The sequence below is a fragment of the Cryptomeria japonica genome, chromosome 9, assembly GCF_030272615.1.
Source record: "Cryptomeria japonica chromosome 9, Sugi_1.0, whole genome shotgun sequence".
Classification (NCBI taxonomy): Eukaryota; Viridiplantae; Streptophyta; class Pinopsida; order Cupressales; family Cupressaceae; genus Cryptomeria; species Cryptomeria japonica.
The window spans coordinates 662,542,251-662,556,902 of NC_081413.1; positions in this window are offsets into that span (position 1 = coordinate 662,542,251).

The window sequence follows — 14,652 nt, forward strand, 5'->3', positions numbered from 1 at the left end:
TTTCAGTAATGGAGTTCAATTCTTTGCTATAGGTGTTCTTAGTTGCAGGTTCTTGTGTATGTAAGGCATGCACAAATTCACACAGAAGTTGTCTCTGGATTTGTATTTTCATTATATTCAAATCAGATCCTCAAGGAGGCTGAGATTTGTTATCTCAAGGAGGTAATTGTGATTGTTTGCAGGGATTCTTCAAGGAAGAATTTAAATTCTGTAATAAATCATGAATAATGGAATATAGTGTCTGGATTTGATATTTTCTGTGAGTGAGCTGAGTAATGCATTTATGGAAGGCATTAAATGCATGAATATTTAATAATGAAGATGGATTTGTAGTATAAGATTTCATTTATAGTTTGATGTGTGACTCTGTCTCCCTTGGATAAGGCACTGATCTTACAGATTTGGGAATGGTCTCAGATATACATTTTAAAAGATAAATCTATTTCCCTTTATGTTTAGGGGTTAATATTCTATCCTTCCAAAGCTCTATTTCACCTATTATTTGTATAAGATCCAGCCCATCTGTACATGTTACCTAATTTGGTGAGCTAGTGGAATGGTTTGTCTACTCATTGTTGATGTAGTTTTATGTTTGTGATTGTTGTATTCAATGCATCAAAAGGGTGTCCCCCCCTAGGTCTAGCAGAACCTGAAGTGCAGGAGGATCATTAGGATCCTATGTTATGTTGTCCAAGCCCTGGGGTGTTTCATTGATTGAGATTGGCTATCTCATAGATAGATTTATAGGTGTCTTGGGTTATCACTTTTGGTGAACAACAGGTACCTAACATGGCCTTGTAGTCGAGACCCATATTTGCATCTTTGCATCTTTTCACCCACCTAAGATATGCTTAATGGGGGGTTTTAGTGTAGGTTTTTTATATTTATTTTTCCTACACATTATTAAGCATACTTAGGTTATATTAGGATGGCTAATTTGAGGACACGTGGCATATTCCTACATTTACATGTGTCATTCACACCCACATTTGGGTGGTTGAATGTCACACCCTCTTTTGGACTCATTTTCCACCTCCCCATAACTATTTGTTTGTCCCTACCTATGTTGGTTTGCCACATGTTTATAATAGTCAAGTAGGCACAACTCCCACCCAATTTAGATATTTGGGAGTTATAATTATTCTTCTTGGAATTATTTGCTCATATTTTCCTATATAATCAGCACTCACCTCTCCCTTATGAGCTAATTCAGAGCTAACTCAGATGAGTTCATATCAACTCAGTCAATACAAGGGAGTGTCGATCCATATTGTATCTTTTAGAGTGTGATAATAGCATCATTATATTATTGCACCATATTTCAGCATTTCATCCTCTCTGTCACTTTCATGTAGAAGGTTGATCTTGGTTTTGCAGGTGATCCTAGGAGATTAAGTTCATCAATGACTCTGAGACTCATGAGCTCATAGCTTTTCTATTTGTAGTTCATTGATGATGTGTGCTCTTGCTCTTATATGTGATCACTTGTGTTCTTGAGATGACATTTTTTAAGAATGATATTAGTTGTTGAGACATTTTGATATCGACGTCTCTTTAGCTAGTTGACTTGAGGTTTTGGTTTTGGTCTTTAAGCCTTTTGTGTGTTTATTTTTCTTTAATTAGGTGAAAGTCCTAATTTTCACCATTACAACAACTAAAATAATGTATCCAATTTAAAATAAAATTATTTGTAAGATAAATTTGAAAGACTACCAACATATGAATTTACATACAAAATGGAGTCAAAGATCACGAGTATTACAAATTTAGATTACATGAACCCTATGCATTACTCATTGATTCATTTATTAAGACACTTCAAGCTTGCAGAACACAAGAAATGATAAGGTCAAATATCCCACCAATAATATGAATGATAGGATAATTTTTTACACTACTTATTTCTAATATCCTTTAAATAAACATATATAGATGACCATAGATGAGTTCCTTGCAATCAAATATCCTCTATGATAGAGTTCCTATTGAACATCATTTAAATAGACATGAAGATGACCACAAATTTTTCCCTTGTAAATGTTCACTATGATGGAATCCCTATAGAGATGGTTTTTTGGGAGCCTCCTAATCCATCAAATTAGTGGATACCTTCATGAATCTCCTTGATCCATTTATCTTACATTTTGATTCATTTGATTGGTTTCTATGTGTACATACTAATGACCATATGTAACCATTTACACTATTATGAGATGTGATGAAAACTATATAAAGTGCATGTACAATATTCTCCATTTATGCACTTATCTAATCAAGGCATTTATTATTGATTAAGCTATAGAAATGATCCATCAAAATGAGAGCATAGAAGGAAGAAAGTTCCTGCAAATTACCTATCAATTAGGAAAAAGAGGTTGGTCATTCTATATTCTTGAATAATCAATATTGCTAGGTTAACGATACTAGGATGACTAGGCTAATAGAAGGAACAACCAAAGCTATACCTTAATCGCATGACATCAAATTTTTCATATAGAGCTTGTAATTGTTGTGATTGAACGCATAAAAGATGATATATGATGGAGCTTCTATTTTTATTTTTCTTGTGGTTTTCTATGTTGTTGATGTAGTACCAATAAAAGTATCACTACTATTAGTGTTAGATAGACACACAAATTTAGTTAACATGAGGTATTTTAAAGGGACAAAAAAAATAAACATTGACTTGATGAGAAATGTATGTAATGTCCACCTTGTTTACAAATCATCAAAGGTGATGATTGGAGCTATGAAACTAGCATATATTTGAGAATGGGTAGTGTGAGAGGTAGATTTGAGTATTGTAATCTAGAGGTATTGGCATCAAAATTAATATTGTTAAAATAAGTTTGTTAGTTAGAATGTTGAGTTTTTGCTTGCTTGTAGGATCATTTTCTTGATTTATGAATCTTTGTAGGTAAAATTTGGAGCCAAAAGGACATGATCATATAAACACTTGAAATTCTCTAAAATATATGGTTTAGTGACCTTAGTTTTAGTGCCACCAATAAAATGGATTGGTGCCACATTTTCATTATGGGGACAATTAGCATTATAGAGTTGAATTCTAAAGAAAGACAATAGAGATGTAATTTCATCAAATATTATTTATCATTCTATGTTGATACTAATATTAAGATATAACACAAACTTTAATAACCCATAACCTCAGTAAGAAGAGTTTTATATCTCTAACATAAAACAATACAATTAACATATTTTAGTCTAAAGTCCTAGACAACAAAGACATAATGAATCTAAAATATAAAATAATTTGTGAGAGAAACCTTAAACACTACCAACATTTGCATTTATTGAGAAATCTAAATGGATGACCACAAATAATATTTTTTTGATTACATGAACCCTATCACTCATTGATTGATTCATTATGACACTCCAAGCCTACATAGTGCAAGAAATGGCAAGGTCATAAGTCTTATCAATAATATCAATGATAAGGTTTTTTTTGGTACTTGTTTTCAAAATCCTTTGATCTATAAATGACCATAGATGTGTCCCTTCAAATTAAATATCTTGTATAATATAATTCTTATTGAACCTCATTTAAATAAAAAATTGATAAATAACCATAGTTGTGTCCCTTCTAATCAAATTTATTCTATAATAGAGTTACTATTGAACATCCTTCAAACAAATCAATAAATGACCATAGATGTGTCCATTGTCAAATTGCCAGTATGATGGAGTCTCTATAGAATTGGTTTTAAATAGGGGAAGAGAACTAATAGTTATTATCTAGCTAACTTTGCACAACCATAGATTCTAAACGGTACATCGAATTTCAATGATTTTTTAATGTTGTCTTTGTACGTGACTTAATTTCTTATAGCCATTGTTTTGGCTTCTAGGTAGTAAAGACAAACATCGTGGGATTTGTTATGCACACAAGGGTCAAAAAAATGTTATTTAGAAGTGTCGCCCAATACCTACTTAAAGATACCCCAATAACTATGTACTACAACTAGCTCAAAAATTAAAAATGCTTATGCACAAATTCCCCAGTAGTCATGTTCTATAGGTCCCACTAAAATCAGTTCAGCTTTTCATTTGTGGTTTCCATTTGGAGATGTTCGCCATGCCTGTCCAAATAGTGATGTCATAAAGAGTATATTGTTAACAATGCAGTTTCAAATTATTTTCCTTCTCGCACCAATCAAATAAAAATACTCAAGTCTAGATAAATTCAAAGCCCAGCTTGCAAATACAAATTTTCAAAATATATGGCTTCACAATATTCCCATTTAAGATGTATAAGAGAAGTTAGATTCATGACGGGTGACTTATGATTTTGAATCTTTTAAAAATAAAATCCATTATGATTTGATGGATATCCATACCTTGTGCCAAAACTCTCACTAAGAATGGGTTGGGATGATGCTAGAAAAGGTCAGATGGCTTAAATCACACACATTAATCTTTGACTTCTAAACTTAAAAGTGTTGAACACTCAGAATTGACTGACATTTTGTAGACTTCATATGTTTCTTAATGTGTATGATTGAAAACTGACCGACGGAGATTGTAGAATCTAACCTTACACCTACCAATTGAATTTAGTTGGAATTTTCTAGAGCCTTTTGAACAAGTCCATTCTATTAATATCCTCTGATCAAGAGAATGGTGCTCTTTTAGGTATTATGTCAAACAATTCAAATGCCATGTCTATGCTTCCAGTTTTTGCATCATGGAGTTCTCGTGCCTGTCAATGCTGGGCTGGCTTAAACAACACACACTAAGCTACTTTGACTGCTTGTGTGAAAAATGTGGGGCCATTTCTATGCTTTGTGAGGTTCATGGCTCAACACTTTTTGCAACCGAAAGCACAAAGCTAGCCATTAGCCTGAAATATGGTCTCATTGAATGCTCTAATTATAAGATATGCACAAAATATGTTTGTTCAAAAGTATTTAGAAAATCTCAACCAAATGCATAGGTATAAAGCCACACTTTGTAACCTTTGCTAGCATCCTCCCAATGAATTCCAAAATGAGATGTTCAAAATGGGGTATGGACATCCATCATAGGATAAACAGTGGAATAATTTCATCAAATGTTGTACCTGCAACTGCCCTGGTAGACGTGTATGCAAAAAAGTATAAGGGTAGACGAGGCACGTGAATTGTTTGACAGAATACCATAATTTAGGATATGCAAAATGTGGAAACATAGACAAGGCACCTAACTGTTTGATAGAATTCCTTAAAGAGACATGTTCTCAACACCCTGATTCTAGGATATTCAAAAAATGGATTTGTCCAAAAGTCTTTGGAGACTTGAAACCAAATGCAATTGGTAGGTGTGAAACTGAATTCTACTACTTTGACCAACATCTTCCCAACCTCTGCTAAATTGGACGAATCTTTGAAACAATGTATGGATCTCCATCAAAGCATATAGGATAGAGGAATTATCACAAAGGTAATTGAGGAATAAAAGAATATCTAAATTTATATGGAGTTGAGGAAGGTTTAGATAAGGTATATGTTTAGATTGAAAGTAATGAACTAATAATTGTGTGGATGTGTATTGTGTGTGAGATTTGTAATTAAATAATATCTAATTTTATATGGAGTTGAGGAAGGTTTAGATAAGGTAAATGTTTAGATTGAAATCAATGAAATAGTAATTGTGTGGATGTATATTGTGTGTGAGATTTGTAATGTTATTAAATTGTGATAATATATGTTAAAGCTAGAGTTTGTAGTTTAAAATTGGATGGTGTTTACTCATACCCATATAAGTATTGTACATCTTTTGTATTTGAGGTTGTTACACACCTATTTTTCATTGGCTTTATTGTAGCTATATTTGAATTATATTAGTTAAAATATGATCACAACATTCACCCATGAGCTTTCCAATAACAAATGCTAGATTTTGCAAATACAAAGTTTAAGTATTACCTAAATTATTTCCATGAACTCTAACGACTATGCCCTTGAATACTTCTAATACTTAGCTCCTATTTTTATCCATTATTTTGAGGAGCTATCCACCACTTTCTTAAAATAGTTATGTGTCAATATGGGCTTAGAAATAGCTAAGTAATTTAACTAAATGTTCCTAGAGACATAATGATTCTCCTAAATAATTGAGGGATTAGCTTTCAATATTCATGTAGTAGAATTTGTGTATGCATCTAAAACATTTTGAACTTTAACTATTTGATTCTATTGGTTGGAATTGTGGGATCTCTGCTACTTCTTCCAACCATTCTAAATGTCAAAAGAATAATTAATTTTAAAAATGAAATAAATTAAATCTAGTTCCAATCAAATGTCTACAACATTTAATTGTGCCATTCAAACATTAAAAGGACCCAGGCAGTTTAAAATTTTTGGCAAATTATTGGATAGTTAACATCAAACCTTCCTAATAATTTGGTTATCCTTAATTCTGTTAACTTATAAAATTCCTTTAGAAGATTATCTAAGAGCAATAATGAATAATCCTTCTACAATTTTCATTGAGTTAATGGACACCATACATACATTTGTATGATACTCGAGCATAAAAGTGTAAATCTCATTGATAACAATATAATTCATGTTAATAGTGTGAATGATGTGGCAAAACATTTTGGCTGGTCCATTAGAAAAAAAAAAATTTAAATTTATGGTACATATTTTTCTATTATATGCAAAATCTAATAATATTGAACAACTAGTAAATATTCAAGCATCCTACTTGTTCCATGATGTTTGCTCATATGAATAAAGATCCTATGGATACATTACATGTTTTCTCCTCTTCCCACACTTCTATAAAATAATTTATTGTTAATACTCATAAAATTTCACCTCCTTATATACCTTATATTATTTCATTTTATAAGGAGATACATATACACCTATTTTCAGGTGAACTACTTCATATTTGAAAATTATATTGTCACTCTCAAGGACATTTGTTATGTCTGCAAAGAGAGGTACATAAATAGAAACTCCTTATTGAACAAAAGATAGAATTCATTAATTATAAGAAAAACATGCAAAAAAAGAATCAAGACAAAGTTAAATGAAAAACTAAGGAGAAAATGAAGCCCTCTTGCACAAAAATGAACTTATAACTCTTGTCCTCCACTAATAAAGAAATAATAACATAGTTCATTCCTTCATATTTACCAAAGAAAGGATAATTTATTCCTTATGCTCTAAAGAATAATAACAAAGAAATTTACAACAATCCATTTTCCATCTCTTTTAAAGGTGTTACTTAAATATGGGTTCCAAAGAAAAACTAAAATGTTAAAAAAGAACAAGTGAAACTCCACAAATACAATAAAAATATTACACTGGTCTTTCTCCTCTTACAATATATCAAGCACATTCGATGACATCATACATGTTAAAATTTAAAACATTAAAGGTTGTTGCAAACCACACAAATAAGATGAGAGCAATCCATTAGATGATAATCCATATTATATTTTTGGTTGAGATTAGGAGCTTTGGTACTTTACATATACATGTTTGTGTACTTTAAAATATTTTGATGGTATCCCCCAATCAGGAGGCATATCTTTTGGTATTTTCCATTACCCTATTGTATATTGATAAAAAAACTTCAATACTATTGTATATGATGATAAAAAAACTTTAATGATGATTGCAATATTTCTAAGATATTTCAAATGATTATGATTATATTTTAGAGTCAAGTCAATCCACACTTGAAGATTTAGTTGGACTCTCTCAAGGACATTTGTTATGTTTGCAAGAGTAAGGAACATTAAATAGTCATTTCTTATAAACACAAAGATACAATCCCAATGCCACCTTATTTAAAGACAATACTTCTAAATGGTTTGAAAAGAAAAATTATAATATTTGAAAAGAATAAGTGGACCCCATTCCATAAGTAAAATATCAAGATTAGAAAAGATCTACGTACTAATATACATGTTGTTGTGTAGCTAGGTAGGATCCCTTCTAGGGCCGACCTAGTGCACAAAATGCCAAGTGGCTTGTCGGCCTTGGCATTTGGATATCTCAGTTGTATGAGTCTAATTTGGGACAAGCCCTATTTGGGCAAATCACCTGTGTGTAACTTGTGATTAAATTAAATGTAACTTGCCACTAAGGGAGACTCATATGTAACTTGTAATATATAGGTCTGACCCTATCCTTGGCACCAAAAGTATACATGGCCGACTTGAGGTCTATTAGGAGGTATTGATTCATATATATGAAAGGTCACGATTGCATCAATAGACATTAATTCAATAACATGAAGGACATGTAGTTTTCTCGGGGGTGATTATAAGAGCTTATCATCTATGGTTGGGAAGACAATAGATCTGATGTTTGCATGTGATTAACAAGAACTACCATAAAATCAACACTACATACATCAAGAACATTTGATAGCATATTATATAACAATAAAATTAAAAATATCTAAAGTGTTGTGTTACTGCGTCATTTATTCCTCATGACAAGAGTGAGTCATCCTATAAAACTTCCATTCAGAGTCCTTATCTTTCTTGTGACACCTCAGTTCAAGTCCTTAGTATGTCTATAAATCCTCTTTCAGTCACAAATGTCAAGTTTTAGTAATTAGTTGAAATCTGTGAACAAGTTGAAAAATCTTGAACCGAGTTCAACACGTTCATTTAGGTTCCATAAGGTCCTAGGTGTTTGGGGAGGTTTTTTCATACTAATATTTTCTTTAAGTGTCTTGCAGCGGCTCTCTAAAAGTTTCTTGTTCGGCAATATGTTACTTTATTTCTCTCCAGGTTTTGAACTCATTGAACCAAGTTCAAGAGGTTCAAATGTGTTCAACATGTTCAATATAGCACAAATGGTTAGCAGCTTGGTATAATTAATTTTCTTGGCAAGATTTTCCTTGAGCATGATGTACATCTTGAACTACTTGAATGCCCATGAAGCCTGTTCAAGATGTTCATATGTGTACGAAGTTGGTGGGTCCCGCAGGTTTTAATGATTTGATGGTGCATTCATTACCAAATATGAGGAAGCTGAACCATGTCTTAAGTGATGTTGATTCGTGGCTTTTCGAAGTAAGTAATCATTTCGGGAACTGGCGGTTACTTCAAAAACGCCGCCATGCATTCAATGCATGTGTGCGATGTCCAATCCACAAACTTAATACACTTAGACTGAAAATTGGAATTATTGCATTTAATGTTTCCCTATCATTGCCCTCACTACTAAGGTATGAAGGATTATTAGTGCTCTGCATTTGTTCCTTGCTGGTGCACTTTTGTTTTTCTTGGATAAGAGTCTTGTTCGCTACTAGTCATCATCTGGTTGTTCAACTATGAAGGTGAGTCCTTTTCTTGTTCTCTCTAGTAGTTTTTGCTTGCATTTTCTCTCTCATAGAAAGTTTTGCTGCAACCAGTTTAGGCTTATTGCTTTGAATTATGAAGTCCACACTACATTTGTTTGGGAATGTTTTTAGCCTAGCATCCACTAAACCCATAGTTAGCGATACCGACCTAAAAGGGGAAAATATTGAGGTATTGAAAGAGAGGGTGTTCAAGGGAATTGACAAATCATTTGGTGTGGAGATTTTGAGTAGTGGTCTCATAGATGCGGCAACTTGTCCCCCAGCCATTCCTTGCCCAGAATTGATTTGAGAATGTATCGCTAGATACGACCCAGTGTCTGAGACCATTAGGAGAGACAATGGTGAAACCCTTCTTCCCATAAATCGTGAAGTAATTTCCTCTATCTTCAAGATACCTGATTACCAGCTCTCCAACTTTTCCCCTGCTCAGTCAATCACTGAGTTCAACGCAGACAGAACCGGACACCATAACAATGTAGCAAAATTCTGGGTGAAGGTTCCTCAAAGAGGTGGTTCCAGGTTACCCAAGAATCCTAATAAGAATCACATGCTACCTCACATTCAAGATGTTATGCTTTTGTTGCACCGGGCCAGAGGATCCGCTAAAGCTTACAGCTTCAACGATTGGATTTATTGCTATGTGTAGCTAGTTTTGGAAGGGAAGCAGTATTTGGATTGGGCTGAATTGATTGTTGATTCAATGAGAGAACAACTAAGTATGGTTAAACAGTTCAAACAAAACTTCTTTATGTCTTCGTATCTCTTGTATTTTTTGGCGTGTGTTGAGGAGTTGGTTGGAATACCAAAACAACTCATTGAGGAGGATGTTTCCGTATATGAGTTCTATCCCATGCTACAAAAGGATAAGGCCTTACAGGATTTCAAAAGGGTGCACAATGCTTTTCTGGGTGACTTGTGTCATGAATTGAAGAATATGAAAGCCAAAAGAATCTCCGAGGATGCACAGACATTGATAAAGAGGTTTCATAGTTTTTATATCAAGTTTCCATACTTCTGTTACATAAGGGTAGGCAGCTTTGAAGAGGAGCCCTTCAAGCTCCCTCACTTTTGTTCAGATTGCTTTGTTCTGGCAGAGATATGTAGATAACTGACCTTTGTAATATAAAAGGCACAACCCAGGGATAAATGGGAGGGTCATTTTCCCATCCAATTGGGCATGTTGTCTTGTAGTTTGATGTCCGACACTTTGAGTATTGGAGCAGATATCAGGATTTTCAATTTTTCCTTGTATCCTGAAAGAAAAGGTTTCGATAATAAGGGTTCTTCCCAAAGTCTTTGTCTAATGCCATACATCCGAATACCTCAATTAGAGGATTTCTGGGAAGATTGTACTGATGAACTCGATGTGTTCAAAAGGGGAAACATGAGGATGCTGTTAGAACAAGTCATTTCATTGCAGATAAAGTTGGATACTAAGGGGCTCAAAGAGGACTATCTAGACCTATTCAAACCAGGATACCTAGCCCGTACAGAAATTTAAATGCCTCCAATTGACCAGGATGAGGAAGAGAAAGATAATGTACAGTTAAGGATCAAAGGATTTTTGGAAAGGACCGCGATGTGGGTTGCCAATAAGAAAGCATCGAATTTAGGCGTTAAGTCTAATTTTGCGAGAAGTAATGAGGACCCTCTACGTTCACCAAAGCGTCTTTCTAACAATGCTTCTATGCCTATTCGTGTAGGTAAGGATAACAAGCAGCCCCAACTTAGACATAGGTCTAATTTAGCTTTAGATTTTTGTACTTCTCAGCATACCTGGTTCCGAAGTGCCGCTCAAAGAAAGATGGATCAAGCAAAGGATACAGGGGTGAAAGATACGATTCTCGATGCCCAGATATTTGAAGTTGAAGACTTGGATAGCAATGTTGCTAATGCCCTAGATTCTCATATAGTGACTATGGCTATGATGCCACCTTCCAAAGCGATCAAAGGAACAACCAGCTTTAGTGCAACTCCTAAGTGGTTGACCACTTCGGTGAACAAAAAGAAGAGTTTTCTTCCCATGACTATTCTGATTCAGGAAATGGTTGTTAAGTACACAGAGAAGAGTCCTAAGCTGAAAAGGTTCAAGACTGCTACCCACCTGGACAAAGATGAGGGAACTGGAAAATGGGTTGCTGAGATTGCCTCGTACAAACCCAAGGACAAAAACAAGGAGGCTAGCACCTACGATTTTGAGATCATGAAGGTGGAACTGGGAAATATGAGTAGAGACACAGAAAACCATTTCTTCCAGGTATTGGCAAAGAAAATGCTCACCAGATCAGAGAAAGATGGGTGAGAAAAGAGAGAGCTAACGCAACACATAAATGTTCTTGCCTAGTTCATCGATAGTATTGGTTGCTTTGGGGCACTCCCAATATCTCATGCTATAGAGAACTTTGACCCAACTTTTCCAGAAAATAAAAAGTTAATGAACCAAGTTCAATGGGCCAAGAGTATTGCAGAAGCCATGGAGAAATGGATTGAGGGAATAATCAAGGATGGGGAGAAGTACATCATCGACTCCCGGAGGTTATGTGATGAGATACAGAGTCTTATCACTAAAGTTCAAAATCATCTTGTGCCATGGGAGAAGGAGGAACACAAATGGCAGAATATCTTGCCCTTATTTGCCAAAATAGAAGAATATGGAGTTACTTGGTTTTTGATGGAACACTGAGTCAAACTGGTAGCGGATGAATGTCAACTCTTTGTGCCGAAGAAAACCATAATGTGGCAAGTGCTTACCTTCAAGTCTGTGATCTCTGATGCTAAGACCTCTGTTTATGAGCTCCAGGATCTCCAGTGCAGTATAGTTAATGATAACAAGGTGGTTAACCCTGACCATGATTGGTAGTGGGAATTTGCGGGTTGAACACACAGGATGCAATCAGGGCTTTCCGGATAAACATGGAGAAAATAAAGGCCAAGGGTAATTTCACCTCAGAAGATATAACAAGGGTAGCTAGGATTGAGTCCATGACTTTCATTGGAAATGATCAGTTGCCGAAACATGCCAAAAAGATGGTGAAGCACCGATGGAATAAGGAGGCGGCAAAGGCAAACCTCAACACGATGAAAGTACCAAACCAATCTATTATTCAAGAACTCACAACCGCCCATCACACCTGCGAAAGAGGAGAGGATGATGATGATGGAAAAGAAACATAATGCATTGATTCAGGCCCAATTTCCTTTATTTTTGTAATTTCTCATGTTTATGCAAAGACTTCAGGACATCTGTCCTAGAATACATCTTGTTGGTTTCATAACTGTTTTAGGGGAGGTCGAGTTTTCAGGGAGACCTCCCTTGTTCTAAAAACTATAAATTAAGGAAAGACAGATAGAATAGGGGTTAGATAGGGTGACCAATTTTGGTTAGTTTTTGTTTTTCCCTCTGTTTTGTGAATTTTCTGTTTTGTAGAAGGAAGAATTAGACTGATAAATTTGGAATGGAAAAAGATTTATACATGTATTATCATGCCTTTTTCGCATAAGAATATATATATACAAAGATCATACTATTGTTGGGAGAAGGAAAATTTGTGGGTTTTGAATCTATGTAGACACATATCTTTGCATATGCTTATCTAATCAAATAACAGTAGTGACCTTTCCATTGCAGAAAATTATTATTCTTCTGGTATTCCTTCCTTTGAGTGTTTGTTTTCTTTTAAAAAAGATTCATGTTTGAGAATAGATTTGGTTTCTTTAATCTATTCATTCCTTATTAAACCTGTGGAAATGGTGTACTGAACTTTGATTCAGTTACTTTCATCTCTTGTATTGAAAAGATAACAAAGATTGTTTTCTTGTTTTTAGAAATATGTGTGAAATATTGGCCTCTCATCCAAGAATGAAGTAGGCAGCCTTACATGCTTTCAGGTTAAAAGCTACTACTCAAATTAAATTAATTAAAATCATTCCTTGAATAACTGAAATAGGGAGCTGTACCTATGGAAAATTCAGAGGGAAGTGGTTTATACAACACTTACCCAACTGTTTAGTGGAACACTTGTCTTTAAAAGAAGGCGACAGAGTTTAAAATTGATCATGTTAAGAAAAGACAAATCTATTCACTAACAGATTTTTGGTGACTCTGCTGGGGAGAAGTAGAGGAAAACCGAACATTTAGTAGACCAACATGTCATGGACATGAAAAAATTGAACCTATAATCAGCAAAATTCACAGAGTTTGTTTTGTCAAAGACACAGTTCTATAATTCAAGAAAAACGTTGAGATTGAAATTTGCTTAAAAGAGCTTAGGTTTCCTAAGGGTGGTAACACTGGATTCTCGTCCATATACCAGATCGTAAAGGAGAGAAGGAATAATTGATAATTGTTTTGAAGAATTACAAGGGTTGTCGTTCGCCACAAACTTTACTCCCAAACGAAAAGCTAAAAGTAGACCTTCCTCTCCTATCAGAGTTACTCCTATACCTTCTTCTTCAAACCCTTGGCAAGCACTAAGGCTTACTGGAGTTCAAGCTCCTCCTCTAGTAACCATTTATCCTATGTTCATTGGACCTCTTGCTCTCGCAGCTCATAATCTACTTCCAAAAGGGGCAAGGGATGTCCTACCTAAATATAATGGAGATGGAAATGTCTTAGTTGAAGAGAACTTGAATTATTTTAATGTAGCCACTGGGATTTTGGCGACCAATATGAAGATGTGGCCATTAGGATTTTTGCCCAAACTCTTACTGAGGGGGCAATAGATTGGTTCAGTCATCTGCGAGCAGGATCCATAATTGACTGGCAAACACTAAAAACCGCTTTTGAGAAAAGGTTCAAAAGTGCTAATGATGAACATTTGTTACTGGCTCAGCTCACACAAATGAAAATGGAAATTCATGAGCCAATGAGGGACTATGTAGCTAGGTATAATAAGATTATCCATAAAATTCCTCAAGCCAAAAGGCCAACCGTTGATAATCAGTAATGTTTCTTCATAAATTCCATGCCTCCTGACATGGGTTTTCACCTTAGAAGAAGTAGGCTGACTAATCTTGAGACTACTTAAAATGAAGCTATACAGCTTGAAGATGATCTGATAAAAGCCGGGAAATGGAGGAAAGATGTACAAACCCCTCAGGGTCAACCTCAGGCATCTACCTCTTCTAGTGACCTAGTTGTTTAGTAGCTTGTCAATGATATGATTGCTTTGAAGAGGCAGATACCAAAACCTAGAAGTTCCTATCCGCAGCCTTATCAGGATATAAGCAGAAAAACTCCAAATCAGTATAACTATGGATGACCATTGCAATTAGTTGCTACTCCATAAAGATTACAAATAGAGGCACCTCCTGACA